General features: G+C 41.8%; 1 protein-coding gene across 1 annotated transcript in view; it reads right to left on the bottom strand.

Annotated features, from left to right (window-relative positions):
• The window catches only part of LOC140185875 (uncharacterized), a 302861-nt gene that overhangs the window by 276415 nt on the left and 5651 nt on the right, over positions 1–20795 (bottom strand). The window contains exon 2 of the mRNA XM_072239670.1: positions 3505–3708. The gene's annotated coding sequence lies outside the window, so the exon portion shown is untranslated. The remainder of the gene's footprint in view (positions 1–3504; positions 3709–20795) is intronic.

The raw sequence follows: 20795 nt of genomic DNA, 5'->3' as shown, positions 1-20795 counted from the left end.
CTTTAGTTTGGAAGAAGTGGGAGGAGCCAAAGGACTCTTAATAATTCTGAAGTTTTATAAGACACTAGTCAGGCCACACTTGGAGTACTGTCAACAGTTTTGGGCCTCTTATCTCAAAGGATGGGTTGTCATTGGACAGAGTCCAGAGGAGGTTCATGAGGATGATTCTAGGAATGAAGAGATTAACATATGAGGAGTGTTTGGCAGCTTTGGGCCTGTACTCACTGGAATTTAGAAGGGTGCAGGGGGCTCTCATTGAACCTACCGAATGTTGAAAGGACAAAATAAGGTGGATGTGGAGAGGATGTTTCCTCTGGTGAGGGTATCCAGGACTGGAGGGCACACCCTCAAAATTGAGGGGCGACCTTTTAGCCAAAATGTGGTGAATCAATGGAATGTTCTGCCACAGACTGCTGTGGGGGCCAAGTCCGTGGGTATATTTAAGGCTGAAGTTGATAGATTCCTGACTGGTCGGGCATCAAGGAATATGGTGAGATGGCAGGTGTAAGGAGTTGAATGGGATACAAGATCAGCCATGAAGAAATGGTGGAGTGGACTCGATGGGCTGAATGGCCCAATTCTACTCCTATGGCTTATGGTCTTATGGAGGCAAGATAGGCAGTATAAAGAGGAGAGGAGGAGTGGTGGACAGAGGCCAGAGGTGATTGGTGAACTGGGGAGTGGGGAATGGGGAATGAGTTGGATGACTGACAAATTGAGCCAGCTAGTGGAGAGGTTTGGGTGGAGTTTGGAGAACAAGGCAGCTAGATAATAAATGGAGGTGAACAAAAACAAAGAGGGAGACGTTGTTTAGGCTAATGAGCAGGAAGATTCAGTTTTGAATTTGAATTTTTAAATTTCAGATAACTTCACTTTCAGTTCCTCACACTCCCAACAATCATCCAATTCCTCTGGTTTTGTCACTTTTCCCACAGACCCTTCTCCAGCACTTTCCCCCATCACCCATTTTCATCGCACAAACTCTTCCAGTTCCATCCATACACTATTGACATTTCAACAGTTGGGTTCCCCCAACCCCCCAACCAATTGCCTGCCACCTCTCCCCACGCATATATCTGATCCTAGCTCCATCTGCTTTTTCCCTCTCCTTTAATCCTATTCCTTACTTTTTTAGATTCTTAGATTCTAGCACTGGTAGCCTTTGTGATTCCACCTTTATCCTCCCCACTCTCTTTTTGGTTCCATCTTTCTCCTTTTGTTGTGTCTGCCTCCATTGATCATCTACCCGCCCCTTCTTCCAACTCCACCCATCTCCCCTACCTAGTTCAATCTGCCCATCATCCAATACCCCCCACCCTTCAATTCACCAATCACCTTTGACCTCTGTCTCACCACTCACCCTCTGCATTTTATGTTTGATATGTTCCCCCTCCAGTCTCAGTCCTGATGCAAGATTTTGACCAGAATCATTCACAATTCCTTCTCCCTTCACAGATGTTGCTCTACCCGCTAAGTTCCTCCAGCAGATTGCTTGGTGCTTATACTTCTCATCATATTCTTTAACGTGATTCCTGTGGTCATGTTAGTGATGAATCAAAAAGTACATGTAAACAGAAACAAACACTGCCTTTCTTGATACTCATACCACATGATGCCTTGAAGAAACATCTAAATTTAGGAGCATGTGCTGGTGACCAGTGAAAAGCCCATTAAGGTGCAACAGAGCTGTTTGAAGCTTTCTATCTATTGATGGAAAGCTTAATCTCAAAAATGTATGGAAGTACTGTAATCTATACACATGTATAAAATTTGAATGTACTTTTTTGAAAATAAAATGTATTAATATATCTGGGTTTTAGAGTTAGTACTGGTGCCTCTAAATACAGCCACCTGGTAATCCTGAACTTATTTATCTACACTGTTTTGTAATTGCAATACCAAGTCATCATATATTGTCAGAGCGCATCATTAAAAAAAAATGTCAGATCTTACGCTAGCTCATAAGAAAGCAAATTGCTATTGTACCACATTAGTCTTTTTAAGATCTTGCTCTGGACAACCTGGATGATGCAATAAACAATATACACAAAATTGCAAAAATAATTGATTAGCATAGAAAAGGCACCTCATTTTCTCAAGCAGCAAAAGCATAGAGAAACATTGGCAGTCCAAGGCAAAATGCCATCTTCTGGAAATTGCATCCTGGAATACTCTCAAATGCATGGTACTACTTTCCCACAAATGCTTTTCATCTTGTGTAATTGGGTTTCCTTTCACTTTATTTTTGCTCTCAATTCCCTGTCAGCTATGCTTGCTTCATGTTGTACCAAAAGCTGAGAAATATTTAAAACTCATAAACACTTATCAACTTTTTCCCCTTTCAGTGTCACATTTTTTTAATATTTCTGTTACCAGCCAGATGTTGCACATCCCTATTAGTCCAGATGCTTTTACAAATCCAAAGCTGTGATGAGAGTTTATGTCAATTACCAAAATAATTTTGACACTGCTGAATTTTACAATTGCTTCAATGCTTGTAAGCATGTCAGCCTCACTTCGAGCACAAATTTTCATGGATCCACTAAATTAGGATAATCATTGCTTTTGCTTTTATTCCTTTTAACAAATCTAAACATTCTGCATTAATTATGTTCACACTGAAAAGTGGTTATTTAAACCCAGCTCTTCAGTAAGATAGTTCAACAACAATAATCATTATAATAATTCACTATTTTGTTGCTTGATTTCTCTCTTAAATCAAACTGTGATCATTGTATCCGTTTTTTTCCTAATATACTTTTTCAAATATTTTTTTCTCATCTAGATTATACTCTTACATCTACTGTCACTTCACCACCCTCAGCTTATTTGTTCCTCCTAAATCCACACTAGTTTTCATTAAAAACAACATTACTCTACAAAATCTCAGGAGTCAAAGTCACATCACCTATCTTCTTTAGGTACTATCCTTGCTCTCAAGAAGCTAAAAAAAGATATCTGCTAAAGCTCCCGCTTTCTATGTTGTTCAAGAATTCCCAAATGTACGCAGTCAGGCCTCCAGTTCCTTAATAACACTTCCCCTACGAATATCTATCTTCACTAAACACTCCCTGCTCTCCCAGTCATCTTATTTATGGGATCAGGAAACCTCTCTTGCGAAAACTGAAGTGAAGAACCCATTTAAAAATGCATCCATGCCCTGATCCTCTACGGCTAATCTGCCAGTCTTATCCTTTAGAGTTCCGAAGTGTTCTCTAATCCTCAGCCTTCTCTGAATATAACTGAAAACTTCTTATTCCCCTTGATAAACCACTGCAATTTTTCTTTCTAATTTCTTATTTTCTTTCCTGATTTCTCTGTAAGTAATCCCTAGATGCTGTTTACGTTACAGCCCTTTTTTCCCACTTCCTGGTACTTTGCATTGTTGAAAACATATTTGCCTATTTCTTTGTACTGCCCTTTATCTCCCAACTCAGCCACTTCAGCAAAGATCTGACTATTATTCTACAGCTTTGCAATAGTACAAATTTTGTTTGAATTTACCTGACATTCTTTAAAGCACCATTCCAATTTACTTGTCTTCACTGTGTGTCAGTGTACTGTTTAAAGCTATTGTAGACAGTGCTGGCTGTCCTTATCATTCAAATGCTGAAGGTTGCACTCCCAGTTATTACCAGCTTCAGGAATGTTTATAATTCAAACTTGCCTCTTGTAGTTGAGCAACTTATTTTGGCTTTCAGACAAGACCTTACAAAAAAAAGGTGAAAGAACAGACACATTACACTCCATCTGAATTAATTCTGAATTGTTGCAATTATAGGACCTCTGGTCATTTAATGCTATTGCAGTCAATATGGTCCCTGCCTACAGCTAAGGCTCAGTATAAAGCTGAAGACACCTGCAGGAAAGATAATATAGTCTTATAATGTTTTTATTATCATTTTCATTCATATATAATGAATCAGACTTTTGGAACAATAATATCAAACATCTGATTGCTATTTAGAGCCTGGCTACCTGATCTGAACCTAACAGAACTTGAAAATATATGTCAGGTTTACTTTGGGTTGGGTATTAAAAGATTTAAATGTCTTCAGGTCAGCGTTAGAGCAAACTTTATAAGCAAACACAGCAAGGCTCAAGTCCTATGGGATATGATAGAGCTCACAGAAATAGGGAGGAAAATGTGGATAGAAAATGAAAGGATCCTACTATTTTGACACATTTGGATCGAGTTGAGTATCAAAAAATTAAAGGCCTCTGGTAGACTTTGATTAACCAAAGATGACTGATCCAGGTGCTTGGTCTCTGACCCCAGGAAAAGATCTGATGGCAAATTGGACATCAGAAATCTCAGCAGTTCCATTCTTCTGTTCATTCAGCTGCATAGGTCAATCATGATTTAACTGAATGGCTCCTATTTCTTCTGTCCATATGTATCAGGTTAATTGCAATAGAGATCACATCTCTACTGATATTGATGGGAAGGAATGGTTGCAAGGGACAAAATGTAAATATTATTTCAGATTTTTATTCTTTTAGTTTATGAAAGGTTTTATATTTGTGTTTATAATTACTTCATTTCATTTGGTGGTACGCCCATGTATGGCTGAATAATACTAAACTGAACTTGAACTTATTAGGTAACTTAAATGCCTGTTTTAACTGTAACTCTGCACTCCTTAGTAATTTGTGTCTCTTGCTCAAACAGATCAATAGTATGTTGGAATCATTGTATTAATGGCAGTTGGGTTTGAGTTTGGAAAAAAATACTACTCTGGCTAAGTCAGCTTTGCACTGGCTGTGGCCAGTTTGTAATCCAATGGGATTTCAATTTCAATAAACATTTAATTTTAAGAGTTAATTCCATAGTTATGGGTCAGTTATTTATTTCAATGCATTATAAAGTTTGGATTCTGAGTGACCAAGAAAATCTATAGTATTCTAGGCTTCTGACTCCTGTACAACACTTCTCTTTCACTTGTTTTGCCTTGGACACATCTCCATCCTGAGCATTATTGGCATCAGAGATGCTAAATCAATGGTTTTAATGTGTTGATGTATTAAGAATATCTTGCCAATATTCCATCAACCTTGATCTGTCACTTTCTCCATGTAACAAGTAAAATTCATCCCTGTAAAAGGCCTGTAAAAAGCAGCCTCAGGTGGGATAAGAAATTGCTGGATACAGCTGACAATTTGAGAAACCAGAGAAAACTACTGCCAGAACAGATGTAAGTACCAAATACTGGAGAAACTTAGCAGGTCAAGCAGGAATTAATAAATAGTCAATGTTTTGGGCCAAGACCGTTACATGGTCAACAGGGTGGCAGAGATCACCGGAGGGGAGGGGATGATCAGTGAGAGAGGTTTCACTGAACTTCTGTCCATCTTATTTATGGGGAAGTTTCACTTTTTCCACTATGAATGTCAATGCAGCCTGTAAAATGAAGCTGTGTAAACAGTGCAGAATTATGCTATCATTCATTAAGTAACATGTGAATGTTCTCATTCTTAGCAATGTGGTGGAACAGAACAGAGGTACCTTGGGTCCAAGTCCATAGATCCCTCTACATTGCCACGCAAAGTGATAGGGTGGTTAAGAAGGTGTAGGTTGAGTAGGCCTGCATTAGTTGGGGGAAGTCAATTTCAAGAGCCGCAAGGTATTGTTGCAACTCTGTAAAACCCTGGTTAGACCATACTTGGAATATTGTATTCATTTCTGGTCGCCACATTTTAGGAAGGATGTGGATGCTTTTGAGAGGGTACAGAAGATATTTACCAGAATGCTACCTGCATTAGAGAACATGTTTTAAGAGAAAAGACAGAGCAAGCTAGATCTTTTCTCTTTGGAGTGAAGGTGGATGATAGATGCCTTGATCAAAGCGTATAAGATGCAAAGAAGTTACCATAACTAGAGAGAACATTCAAGGAAAACTGAAAGGGTTGAAGTAGATATGTCACCTGGACCAGATGGTGGACACCCAGAGTTCTGAAAGAGGTGGCTAAAGAGATCATGGAGGCATTAGTAATGATCTTTCAAGAATCACCAGGCTCTGGAATGGTACCAAAGACTGGAAAATTGTAAATGTCACTCCAAACTTCAAGAAAGGAGAGGGGCAGAAGAAAGGAAACTACAGGCCAGTTGAGCTTATCTCAGTGGTCGGGAAGATGTTGAAGTTGATTATTAAAGGATGAGGTCTCATGGCACTTGGAGGCACATGATAAAATAGGCCATAGTCAGCAAGGTTTCCTCAGTTGAAAATCTTGCCTGACAATCTGTTGGAATTCTTTGAAGAAATAATAAGAAGGATAGACAATGGAGAATTGGTTGATGTTGTATACTTGGATTTTCAGAAGGCCTTTGAAAAGGTACCACACATGAGTCTGCTTGAATTGAAATAAATTGAATTGAATTGCCTTTATTACAAACATCCTTCATATATATGAGGAGCAAATATATTTATGTTATGTCTCTGTCTAAATGTGCAATTTATAATGAATAGTATGTACAAAACAGGACAGTCAATATAACATAGAAATATAATTGTACCAGCATAAATTAATAGAAACATAGAAAACCTACAAAACAATACAGCCCTTTAGCCCACAATGCTGTGCCGAACTTATTTTAGAAATTACCTAGGATTACCCATAGCCCTCTATTTTTCTTAGCTTAATGTACCCATCCAGGACTCTCTTAAAAGACCCTATTGTATCCGCCTCCACCACTGTCGCCAGCAACCCATTCCATGCACTCACCACTCTGTAAAAAACTTACCCCTCACATCCCCTCTGTACCTACATCCAAGTACCTTAAAACTGTGCCCTCTCGTGTTAGCCATTTCAGCCGTGGGAAAAAGCCTCCGACTATCAGAAACAGGCGAATTGATCATGGGAAACTTACAGTCAGAAACAGGTAAATTGATCATGGGGAACAAGGACATGGCAGACAAATTGAATAACTACTTTGGTTCTGCCTTCACTAAGGAGGACATAAGTAATCTTCTGGAAATAGTAGGGGACCGAGGGTCTAGTGAGATGGAGGAACTGAGGGAAATACATGTTAGTAGGGAAGTGGTGTTAGGTAAATTGAAAGGATTGAAGGCAGATAAATCCCCAGGGCCAGATTGGTCTGCATACCAGAGTGCTTAAGGAAGTAGCTCAAGAAATAGTGGATACATTAGTGATAATTTTTCAAAACTCTTTAGATTCTGGATTAGTTCCTGAGGATTGGAGGGTGGCTAATGTAACCCTGCTTTTTAAAAAAGGAGGGAGAGAGAAACTGGGGAATTATAGACCAGTAAGTCTGACATCGGTGGTGGGGAAAATGCTAGAGTCAGTTATCAAAGATGTGATAACAGCACATTTGGAAAGCGGTGAAATCATCGGACAAAATCAGCATGGATTTGTGAAAGGAATTTGTGCCTGACGAATCTCGTAGGATTTTTTGAGGATGTAACTAGTAGAGTGGATAGGGGAGAACCAGTGGATGTGGTATATTTGGATTTTCAAAAGGCTTTTGACAAAATCCCACACAGGAGATTAGTGTGCAAACTTAAAGCACACGGTATTGGGGGTAAGGTATTGATGTGGATAGAGAATTGGTTGGCAGACAGGAAGCAAAGAGTGGGAATAAACGGGACCTTTTCAGAATGACAGGCAGTGACTAGTGGGGTATCGCAAGGCTCAGTGCTAGGACCCCAGTTGTTTATAATATATATTAATGACTTAGACGAGGGAATTAAATGCAGCATCTCCAAGTTTGCGGATGACACGAAGCTAGGCGGCAGTGTTAGCTGTGAGGAGGATGCCAAGAGGATGCAGGGTGACTTGGATAGGTTAGGTGAGTGGGCAATTTCATGGCAGATGCAATTTAATGTGGATATATGTGAGGTTATCCACCTGGTGGCAAGAACAGGAAAATAGATTATTATCTGAATGGTGGCCAATTAGGAAAAGGGGAGGTGCAACGAGACCTGGGTGTCATTATACACCAGTCATTGAAAGTGGGCATGTAGGTACAGCAGGCGGTGAAAAAGGTGAATGGTATGCTGGTATTCATAGCAAGAAGATTCGAGTACAGGAGCAGGGATGTTCTACTGCAGTTGTACAAGGCCTTGGTGAGACCACACCTGGAGAAATGTGTGCAGTTTTGGTCCCCTAATCTGAGGGAAGACATTCTTGCCATAGAGGGAGTACAAAGAAGGTTCACCAGATTGATTCCTGGGATGGCAAGATTTTCATATGATGAAAGACTGGATCGACTAGGCTTATACTCAAATTTAGAAGATTGAGGGGGGATCTTATTGAAACGTATAAAATTCTAAAGGGATTGGACAGGCTAGATGCAGGAAGATTGTTCCCGATGTTGGGGAAGTCCAGAACGAGGGGTCACAGTTTGAGGATAAAAGGGAAGCTGTTTAGGACAGAGATTAGGAAAAACTTCTTCACACAGAGAGTGTTGAATCTGTGGAATTCTCTGCCACAGGAAACAGTTGAGGCCAGTTCATTGGCTATATTTAAGAGGGAGTTAGATAAGGCCCTTGTGGCTAAAGGGATCAGGGGGTATGGAGAGAAGACAGGTATAGGGTTCTGAGTTGGATGATCAGCCATGATCGTACTGAATGGCAGTGCAGGCTCAAAGGGCCAAATGGCCTACTCCTGCACCTATTTTCTATGTTTCTATGTTTCTATCCACATGATCAACACTTCTCATCACCTTTTACAAATCTATCAGATCACCTCTCATCCTCTGTCATCCCAAAGAAAAATGGCCAAGTTCACTCAACCTATTCTCATAAGGCATGCTTCCCAATCTAAGCAACATCCTTGTAAATCTTCTCTGCACCCTTTCTATAGTTTCCACATCCTTCCTGTACTGAGATGAGCAGAACTGAGCAAAGTACTCCAAGTAGCATCTGACCAGGGTCTTATATAGAACATAGAAACATAGAAAACCCACAGCACAATACAGGCCCTTTGGCCTACAAAGCTGTGCCGAACATGTCATTAACTGAAAAATTATCTAGGGTTACCCGTAGCCCTCTATTTTCCTGAGCTCCATATACCTGTCCAGAAGTCTCTTAAAAGACCCTATCGTATCCACCTCCACCACTGTTGCAGGCAGCCCATTCCACACACTCACCACTCTGCGTAAAAAACTTAGCCCTGATACCTCCTCTGTATCTACTTCCAAGCACTTTAAAACTATGCCCTCCCATGCTAGTCATTTCAGCCCTGGGAAAAAGCCTCTGACTATCCATATGATCAATGACTCTCATCATCTTATACACCTCTGTCAGGTCACCTCTCATCCTCCGTCGCTCCAAGGAGAAAAGGCCAAGTTCACTCAACCTATTCTCATAAGACATGCTCCCCAATCCAGGCAACATCCTTGTAAATCTCCTCTGCACCCTTTCTATGGTTTCCACATCCTTCCTATAGTGAGACGACCAGAGCTGAGCACAGTACTCCAAGTGGGCTCTGACCAGGGTCCTATATAGCTGCAACACTACCTTTCGGCTCCTGAACTCAATCCCACAGTTGATGAAGGCCAATGCACCATATGCCTTCTTAACTACAGGGTCAACCTACGCAGCAGCTTTGAGTATCCAATGGACTAGGACTCCAAGATCCCTCTGATCCTCCACACTGCCAAGAATCTTACCATTAATACTATATTCCGCCATCATATTTGACCTACCAAAATGAACCACCTCACACTTATCTGGGTTGAACTCCATCTGCCACTTCTCAGCCCAGTTTTACATCTTATTGGTGTCCTGCTATAACCTCTGACAGCCTTCCACACTATCCACCCCAATATACACACTATAACGCTCCAACCTCTGTGTCATCTGCTAATTTACTAACCCATCCCTCCACTTCCTCATCCAGGTCATTTATAAAAATCACGAAAAGAAAGGGTGTCAGAACAGATCCCCAAGGCACACCACTGGTCACCAACCTCCAAGCAGAATAAGACCTGTCTAGAGCCACCCTTTGCCTTCTGTGGGCAAGCCAATTCTGGATCCACAAAGCAAGGTTCCCATGGAACCCATACCCCCCTTACTTTCTCAATAAGCCTGGCATGGGGTACCTTATCAAATGCCTTGCTGAAATCCAAATACACTACATCTACTACTCTACCTTCATCAATGTGTTTAGTCACATCCTCAAAAATTTCAATCAGGCTGGTAATGCGTGACCTGCCTTTGACAGAGCTAACCTGACTATTCCTAATCATATTATGCCTCTCCAAATGTTCATAAATCTTACCTCTCAGGATCTTCTCCATCAACCTACCAACCACAGAAGTACGACTCATTGGTCTATAATTTCCTGGGCTATCTCTACTCCCTTTCTTGAATAAGGGAACAACATCTGCAACCCTCCAATAATCTGGACCCTCTCTCGTCCGCATTGATGATACAAAGATCATTGTCAGAGGCTCAGCAATCTCCTCCCTCGCCTCCCACAGTAGCCTGGGATATATCTCGTCTGGTCCCGTTGACTTATCCAGCTTGATGCTTTCCAAAAGCTCTAACACATCCTCTTTCTTAATGTCCAAATGCTCAAGCTTTTCAGTCTGCTGTAAGTCATCCCTACAATCGCTAAGGTCCTTTACCGTAGTGAATACTGAAGCAAAGTATTCATTAAGTATCTCCGCTACCTCTTCCAGTTCGATAAACACTTTTCCACTGTCACATTTGATTGGTCCTATTCAGTCACATCTTATCCTCTTGTTCTTCACATACTTATAGAATGCCTTGGGGTTTTCCTTCATCCTGCTTGCCAAGGCCTTCTCATGGCCCCTTCTGGCTCTCCTAAGTTCATTCTTAAGCTCCTTCCTGCTATAATTTTCAAGATCTCTATTATTACCTAGTTTTTTGAACCTTTCCTCATCTTTTCATCTCGACTATATTTTCAACAGCCTTTGTATACCATGGTTCCTGTACCCTACCATCCATTCCCTGTCTCATTAGAACATACCTATGCAGAACATCACACAAATATCTGTTGAACATTTGCCACATTTCTGCCGTACATTTCCCTGAGAACACCCGTTCCCAATTTATGCTTCCAAGTTCCTACCTGATAGCTTCACATCTCCCCTTACTCCAATAAAACGCTTTCCTAACTTGTTTGTTCTTATCCCTCTCCAATGCTATGGTAAAGGAGATAGAACTGTGATCACTATCTCCAAAATGCTCTCCCACTGACAGACCTGACACCTGACCAGGTGCATTTCCCAATACCAGATCAAGTACAGCCTCTCCTCTTGTGGGAATTTAGGGAGCCTTTTCTAACCAGCTCCTGGTGACTAGTGATGTTTCACAGGGGTCTGTGTTGGAACTAATTATTTTTACAAAGTGTCAATGATTTGGATGATGAAATTGATGGCTTTATTGCAAAGTTTGCAGACAATATGAAGATAGGTGGAGGGGCAGGTAGTTTTGAGGAAGTAGAGAGGCTAGATTAGGAAAATCGGCAAAAAAATGGCAGAAGGAATGGTAAACAACAGGAATTCTGCAGATGCTGGAAATTCAAGCAACACACATCAAAGTTGCTGGTGAACGCAGCAGGCCAGGCAGCATCTGTAGGAAGAGGTACAGTCGATGTTTCAGGCCGAGACCCTTCGTCAGGACTAAGAAGGAATGGTGTTGGAAAATGTATAGTCATGCACTATGGTAGAAGATATCAAAGTCTTGACTATTTTCTAAATGGAGAGAAAATACAAAAAACTAATGCACAAAGAGACTTCGGAGTCTTTGCATAGTATTCCCTAATATGCAGGTTGTGTCTGTGGTGAGGAAGGGAAATGCAATGTTGATATTCATTTCAAGAGGACTTGAATATAAAAGGAAGGATGTAATGTTGAAACTTTATAAAGCACTGGTGAGGCCTCACTTGGAGTATTGTGAGCAGGTTTGGGCCCTTTATCTTAGAAAGGATATGCTAAAACTGGAGAGGGTTCAAAGTACATTCACGAAAATGATTCCAGGATTGAATGGCTTGTGATATGAGGAGTTTTTGATGGCTCTGGGCCTGCAGTTGCTGGAATCCAGAATATGAGGGGTGACCTCATTGAAACTGATTGAATGGTGAAAGGCGTTGATAGAGTGGATGTGGAGAGGTAGGAGAGTCTAAGACCAGAGGACACAGTCTCAGAATAGAGGGGTGTCCTTCTAGAATGGAGAAGAGGAGGAATTTTTTCAGCCAGAGATTGGCGAATCTGTGGAATTATTTGCCACAGACAGCTGTGGGGGCCAAGACTTTATGTATATTTAAGGCAGAGGTTGATAGTCAGGGTATAAAAGGGATACAGAGAGAAGGCAGGAGATTGGGGCTGAGAGGAAAATTAGATTAACCATGATGAAATAGCAGAGCAGATCCTATGTCTTATGGTCTTATGATAAGAGGCATAGGCAGAATGCCTTTTACCCAGGGCAACAATGACCAATACAAGACAACATACTTTTAAGGTGATTGGAGGAGAAAATGGGATGACGACAGTGAGTGGGAAGTGCATGCAATGTACTGCTTGGTGTGGTAGTAGAGGCAGATCCATTAGGACATTATGTGACATTTAGATGATGGATGATAAACAAAAACGGCGTGGTATGTAGGAGGGAAGAGTTAGATTGATCTTGCAGTAGATTAAAGGTCGGCACAACGTTGTGGGTCAAAGGGCCTCTACTGTGCTGCCTCTACTGTTCTATGCTCCTGAATCTAGTATTTCACTCTATTATGTTTCAAGATCATGTCAGGTAGATGATACCTATACTTCTGTGTGAAATCTCTGCCACCCTGCTGCCTTGTCAAACTTTGACAGCATGCACCCAAGGTAACCATGGTGCAGAAGGTCTTTCCCTAACTCACCTTATGACATCTGTGAAACCCATAGTAGCAGAAATGAGAAATAATAATGGAAGTGTTTTCATAGTGGGAGGAACAAACAAGGGAAAATCTGCAGATGTAGGAAATCTAAGCAACACACACAAAATGTGTGGCTCAGAAGGGAAGGAAATTGAAGAAAAATAGGGGAACATGGTCAAGGGGACAGATAGGCAATTCAGTGGGTGTGAAACAGAAACACGGATGGTAGTTTGCCTCCCAGGTGCCAGGGTTTGAGATGTTTGCATCCACAATATCCCGAAAAGGGAGGGTGAGCAACCAGAAGTCGTGGTACATATTGCTACCAATGACATGTCTGTCTGTCTAGGTCCCATATCCGACGCAGACTTTGGTGACCATGCTTTTCCATATAGATCTATCCTTCGTTTTTTGGATGACTTCCATTGTCACATTTGATTGGTGACTACCAATGACATAGGAAGAAAAAAAGAAGAGGTCTTGAAAAAAGAATACAGGGAGTTAGGAATGAAGCTGAGAAGCAGGACCTCAAAGGTAGTAATCTCAGGATTGCTGCCTGTGCTATGCGATAGTGATGATAGGAATAGAATAAGGTGCCGGATAAACGCGCGAGTGAAGAATTGGAGCAGGGGGCAAGGATTCAGATTATTATATAATTGAGACCTCTTCTGGAGCAGGTGGGACGTGTACAAAGTGGACAAGTTGCACTTGAATCAGAAGGGACCAATATTCTTATGGGCAGATTTACTAAAGCTGTTGGGAGTTGTTTCAACTGATAAGGCAGAGAATGGAAACCAGTATGATAGAGCTGAGGATGAACCAGCCAGTTTACAAGTAGATGGAACTTGTAAATGGGTGTAACATGAATGTAAGGAGGGACAAGCCAATGATTAGATACAAATGCAGACAGAGCAAAGAGTTTTATTGTACCACAGAGGGAAAACTCAAAACGGCAAAGAATGCAGAATTAAAGGTGCTGTTTTTAAATACGTGTAGCATTCGAAATAAGGTGGACAAACTCGTGGTGAAATTAGAGGTTGGTCGGTATTGCGTTGTGGGCATCACTGAGTTATTGCTGAAAGAAGGCCATAGTTGGGAGCTTAACATAAAGGATATACTTTGTATCAAAAGGACAGGCAGGAAGGCATAGGCAATTGTGTGGCTCTGTTGGTAAGAGTTGGAATGAGATCTTTAGAAAGAGGTGACAGAAGGTCAGAGAATGTTGAATCTTTGTGGGTGGAATTAGGAAACTGCAAGGGTAGAAAAACCATTATGGGAATCATTTATAGATCTCCAAATAGTTGCCAAGATGTAGGGTTGAGATTGCAAAGGTATCTGGAAAAGATGTGTAATAAGGGTAATGACATGATTGTAATGGGGACTTCAATATTCAAAGAGGTTGGGAATATCAGGGCGGTGTCAGATCACAAGGGAGGGAATATGTTGAATGCCTACGAGACGGCTTTTCAGAGCAGCCTGTGCTTGAGATAATTGGAGAAAGGCCATCTCAGATTGGGTGTTGTGTAATCACCCAAATCTTATTAGGCAGCTTAGCGTAAAGGAACCCTTAGGACAGCGGTCCCCAACCATCAGGCCGCGGACCGGTACCGGGCCGCAGAGCATGCGCTACCGGGCCGCGAGGAAGCGATATGATTTGGTCAGCTGCACCTTTCCTCATTCCCTGCCACGGCCACTGATCAGCCATTACGCATGTGAGGTCATGACCCACGCGTCATCCGTGTCAGGGCCGGAAGGCAATCAACTCCTCGAGCTTGCAAATGACGATGGACTGAAAAGTATGTTTGACATAACATCTCTGTCGGCATTTTGGATCAAAGTCAAGGCTAGATATCCTGAGATAGCCACGAAAGCACTGAAAACGTTGCTTCTACTTCCAACATTTTTCTGCGAAGCGGAGTTTTCTGCAATGAATGCAACGAAAACTAAACTGCGGAATAGACTGGACATAAGGAACCCCCTTCGAGTATCGCTGTCTCCCATCACCCCTCGATAGGACGGTATTGTTGCAGGGAAACAAGCCCAGAGCTCCCACTGATTCAGCGATACTGGTGTGTTGCAATGATTTTATATATTCATATGGGGAAAATATTTGCTGTGCATTTAATATCCAAATATTACTTAAAATGTTATGATGCTATTGACTTATAAGTGACCTATATAACCATATAATAATTACAGTACGGAAACAGGCCACCTCTCCCCTTCTAGTCCGTGCCGAACGCTACTTGCACCTAGTCCCACCAACCTGCACTCAGCCCATAACCCTCCATTCCTTTCCTGTCCATATATCTATCCAGTTTTTCTATAGATAATCATATCGAACCTGCTTCTGCCACTTCTACTGGAAGTTCATTCAACACTTACTTACTTCAAGCTCCCCTGATAATTGACTTATCATTATATGCATGCGAGGAAAATATGCGCTGTGTTTAATATTAAATTCGTTAGATAAACCTTTTTAGAAACAAAATTGAGTGTATTACTCATCATCTATATTCCGGTAGTGATTAACACCCACCCCCACGAACAGAATTGCCAAAATGGATTTGCTCGGGGGGGGGGGGGGTCGGCAGGTCACGACGCGCATGCGCATTGGTGCCCGCTCAAGGCTTCATGGTCATTGTAGTCTTTTGGGTAGACAACGCACTTGACTGCTACTCTTGTTCGTTGGCAACCCCCCCCCCGGTCGGCCGGTCCGCAAGAATATTATCAATATTAAACCGGTCCGCAGTGCAAAAAAGGTTGGGGATCCCTACCTTAGGAGACAGTCATCATAATATGATTGAATTCACACTGCAATTCGAGAGGGAGAAGCATTTATCATTATAGTAATCGAATAAAGGGAATTACAGAGGCATGAGAGAGGAGTTTCCCAGGTGGATTGGAGGAGGATACTGGTGGGGATGACAGCAGAGCAGAGATGACTGAAGTTTCTGGGAATAGTTCACAAGGTGCAGGACAGATAGATCCAACAGAGGAAGAAATTCTCAAATGGTAAGTGTAGGAAGCCATGGCTGACAAAGGCACTTAAGGACTGCATAAAAGCTAGGGAAAGAGCATATAAAGCAGCAAAAGTGAGTGGGAAGTCGGATGATTGGGACGCTTTTAAAATCCAATAAAAGGGTGATTAAAAACACGATAAGAATGGAAAAGATGAAATATGAGGGAAGTCCAGCCAATAATATAAACAGGATACCAAAAGTTTGTTCAGTTATATAAAGAGTAAAACAGAGGCGAGAGTTGATATTGGACCACCGAAAAATGATGCCAGTGAGGTAGTCGAAGAAATGGCAGATGAACTTAATGGGTACTTTGCATCTGTCTTCACTGTGGAAGACACGAGCAGTGTGTCAGAGGTCCGTGAGTGTCAGGCAGCAGGAGTGAGTGCCAGTGCCATTTCTATTGCAAAGGAAAAAATGCTAGGGAAACTCAAAGATCTTAAGGTAGATAAGTCACCTGGACTAGATGGACTACATACCAGAGTCCTGTGAGAGGTTGCTGAAGAGATAACAGAAGCATTGGTCATGATCATTCAAGAATTACTTGATTCTGGCATGGTCCCAGAGGACAGAAAGATTACTCCACTCTTTAAGAAAGGTGAAAAGCAAAAGAAAGGAAATTAAAGGACAGTTAACCTAACTTCAGTGGTAGGGAAAGTGTTGGAGTCTATTACTAACGGTGAGTTTTTGAGGTACTTCGAGACTACTGATAAAATAATTCAAAATCAGCATGGTTTCTATGAAGGGAAATCTTGCCTGACAAATCTGTTAGAGTTCTTAAAGGAACTAACAAACAGGGTGGACAAAAGAGAGGCAGTGGACATCATTTACTTGAATTTTCAGAAGCGTTTGATAAGGTGCCACACATGAGGCTGCTTAACAAGATAAAATCCTATGCCATTACAGGAAAGATACTGGCATGGTTAGAGGAATGGCTGACAGGCAGGAGCCAGTGAGTAGGAATAAAAGGGGCCTTTTCTGGTTGGCTGCTGGTGACTAATGGAGTTCCTCAGGAGTTAGTATTGGGACTGCTACTTTTTACATTGTTTATCAATATTTGGTTAATGGAATTGATGGCTTTGTGGCAGATTGGAAGAATGGGCAAAAAGTGGCAGATGGAATACAGTGTTGGGAAATATATGATAATGCATTTTGGTAAAAGGAACAATAGTGAGGACTATTACCTAAATGGGGAGAAGATTCAAACATCAAAGGTGTAGAAGGACTTAGGAGTCCTTGTGCAAGACTCCTAGAAGGTTTATTTACAGGTTGACTCTGTGGTAAAGAAGGCAAATGCAATGTTAGCATTTATTTCAAAGGGAATAGAACATAAAAGCAAGGAGATAATGCTGAGCATTTATAAGACACTGGTCAGGCCGCACTTGGAGTATTGTCAACAGTTTTGGGCCCCATATCTCAGAAAGGATGAGTTGTCATTGAAGAGTTTAGAAGAGGTTCATGAGGATGATTCCGGGAACAAAGGGGTTAACATACAGGGAGTGTTTGGCAGCTTTCAGCCTGTACTCACTGGAATTTAGAAGAGTGCGTGGGGATTTCATTGAAACCTACTGAATGTTGAAAGAACCAGATAGGGTGGATGTAGAGAGGATTTTTCTTCTGGTGGGGGTATCCAGAACTGGAGGGCATAGCCTGAAAATTGAGCGGTGACCCTTTAGAACAGAGGTAAGAAGGAATTTTCTTAGCTAGTGAGAAGTAAATCTGTGAAATGCTCTGCCGCAGACTGAGGTGGAGGCAAAGTCCGTGTGTATACTTAAGGCAGAAGTTGATCATTTCTTGACTAGTCAGGACATCAAAGGATATGGCTGGAAGGCAGGTGTACAGGGTTGAGGGAGATCCGTGATTGGCCATGTTGGAATGAAGGAGGAGACTCAATGGGCTAAATGGCCTAATTCTGCTCCAATATCTTATGGTCTTAAAATGCTGGAGGAACTCAGCATGCCAGGCAGCAACTAGAGAAAAATGTACAGTCGACATTTCGGGTCGCAACCCTTCATCAGGACTGGAAAAAGAAGATGAGAAGTTAGAGTAAGAAAGTGGGTGGGGGGAGGGGAGGAAGTACCACAAGGTGATCAGAGAAACTGGGATGGGGGAGAGGGGTGAAGTAAAGAGCTGGGAAGTTGATTCGTGAAAGAGGTACAGGGTTGGAGAAGGGGGAATAAGAGTGGACAAAAGGTCATGGAAGAAAGAAAAGGGGGAGGAGCACCAGAGGGAAGTGATAAGGTGGGAGAGGGAAATGGGAATAGGGAATAGTGAAGTGGGGGAGGAGGTGGGCATTACTGGAAGTTCAAGAAATCAGTGTTCATGCCTTCAGGTTGGAAGCTGTCCGGACAGAATATAAGGTGTTGCTCCTCCAACCTGAGTGTGGCCTCATTGTGACAGTAGGAGAGGTCATGGAATGGCATGTTGGAATGGCAATGGAAAGTGGAATTAAAATAGGTAGCCACTGGGAGATCCCATTTTATTCTGGCAGAAAGAGTGTAGGTGCTTGGCAAAGCGGCCTTCCAATCTGCGTTGGGTCTCACCGACATAAGGGAGAGCACACAGGGAGCACCGGATACAGTAGATGAGCCCAACAGACTCACAGGTGACGTATCACCACACCTGGCAGGACTGTTGGGGGCCCTGACTGGTAGTGAGGAAGGAGGTGCAGGTGCAGCACTTGTTCTGCTTGCAAGGATAAGTGCCAGGAGGGAGATCAGTAGGGAAGAACAAACGGACAAGGAAATTGCGTAGGGGATTATCCCTACGGAATGCAGAAAGTGGCATTGGAGGGAAAGATGAGCTTAGTAATTTTAAAATAAAGTCAGTTTCTTGTAACTTGCCCATCTTCCGTATAGCTGTTTCTCTTCAGTAAATGTAGTTGTTGAATATGAACAGTCTAACTTCAGATCCAGTGTCAAAAATTGCATTAGTTGATGCCCTACTGTTAAATTAGCAGAACCCGTATGGGATGACAGTTGCAATCAATTATGTGGAACCTTGAGATTTATTTGTTCTGCATGGTAGCTCTGAAAATAGACCTTCTTGAACGTTGTTCTAATGAGTTTACTGATCGAAAACACTTAATCCCATTTTAAAATAACGATCTTTTCTCACCTTCAATAGAGATACCAGCAGAAGGAGAAAGCCACTGAAAGCTCATATGATAATAGTGAAACAGTCATAAAAATAGTAAATTCTAAAATAGGAATAATGCCATGATTGTCTCTGAAATGTTGGTTTATTCCTAAAATTACTGTTAACACCATTAGATTGTGGCAAATGAGACCGCAAAATTCTGTTTGTTTACAGATAGTCTATATCTACAATTATTGCAGGCACAGGTGTTCCATCTGACTTACAGACTGTGTGAGGGAAGATTATAAGCATTACCCCCATATCATTATGCGATACTTAGCATGGAACTTCTAACATTTATCTCTTTAAATGAATCAATATTCAGGAACACCGTGTTGAACAAGTAAGTCCCAAAATTCTCTACAATTCAATGTCACTGCTGACTCACCCACATTCTACTGTAGAAACATAGAAAATCTACAGCACAATACAGGTCCTTCGGCCCACAAAGGTGTACCAAATATGTCCTTTCCTGAGAAATTATCTAGGTTACCCATAGCCCTCTATTTTTCTGAGCTCTATATACCTGTCCAGTAGTCTCTTAAAAGACCATATCGTATCCACCGCCACCACCATCGCCAGCAGCCCATTCCATGCACTCACCACTCTCTGCATAAAAAATTTACCTGATATCTCCTCTGTACCTTCTTCCAAGCACCTTAAAACTGTGCCCTCTCGTGCTAGCCATTTCAGCCCTGGGAAAAAGCCTCTGAGTATCCACACGATCAATGCCTCTCATCATCTTATACACCTCTATCAGGTCACCTCTCATCCTCCGTCGCTCCAAGGAAAAAAAGCCGAGTTCACTCAACCTATTCTCATAAGGCACGCTCCTCAATCCAGGCAACATCCTTGTAAATCTCCTCTGCACCCTTTCTATGGTTTCCACATCCTTCCCATGTACTCCAAGTGGGGTCTGCCCAGGATCCTATATAGTTGCTGCGTTAACAAAGGAACATGAATTTCCACATTTTTGACACCACTACTGAACCAAATAAGACCTGGTACAATTTCACCAATTACATTCATTGGAGGGAAACATCCATGAGGGAGATAGGCAAGTTTCAAGAAATTTACATTATTTGATCTAATCCAATTAATTTGAGTGGATATAAATTTAGATTTCAATTGTTTTATTGTTTACGTGTTCCTGTAAATTTTTTTAAAAAGTTGTTGGTAAGACCTCAAAGTCAGAAATCAAAAGGTTGAGCATGGTGCGGCTAGTGTCCTGAGCTGCATATATTTCAATGCAATAAGTATCGTAGGAAAGGTGTATGGGCTCAGGGGCATGGACTAACACCTGGAATTAAAACATTGTTGCCATTAGTGAGACTTGGTTGCAGGAGAGGCAGCACTGGCAGCTCAATGTTCCGGGGTTCCGTTGTTTTAGACATGACAGAGCAGAAAGGATTAAAAGGAGTAGGGGTGGTGTTACTAGTCAGGGAAAATCTCACAGCAGTGCTCTAGTGAAGTGTTATGGGTGGAACTGAGAAATAAGAAAGGTATGACCACATGAATGGTGTTATATTACAAAGCACCCAACAGTCCCTAGGGATTTAGAGGAACTAATCTGTCGCAGTGACAAACGAGGAACTTACTGTTCCTCACTTAGAGGTACAAAGTGATCATAGACTGTTGCAAGAAACAGAAGGCTGTTATAATAGCAAAACCCACAAAAAATGCTGGTGAATGCAGCAGGCCAGGCAGCATCTATAGGAAGAGGTACAGTCAACGTTTCGGGCCGAGACCCTTTGTCAAGACTTAACCGAAAGAAGAGATAGTAATAGATTTGAAAGT

This window comes from Mobula birostris, chromosome 21 (assembly GCF_030028105.1).
Source record: "Mobula birostris isolate sMobBir1 chromosome 21, sMobBir1.hap1, whole genome shotgun sequence".
Lineage (NCBI taxonomy): Eukaryota > Metazoa > Chordata > Chondrichthyes > Myliobatiformes > Myliobatidae > Mobula > Mobula birostris.
This window is presented reverse-complemented; position numbering and strand designations above follow the sequence as displayed.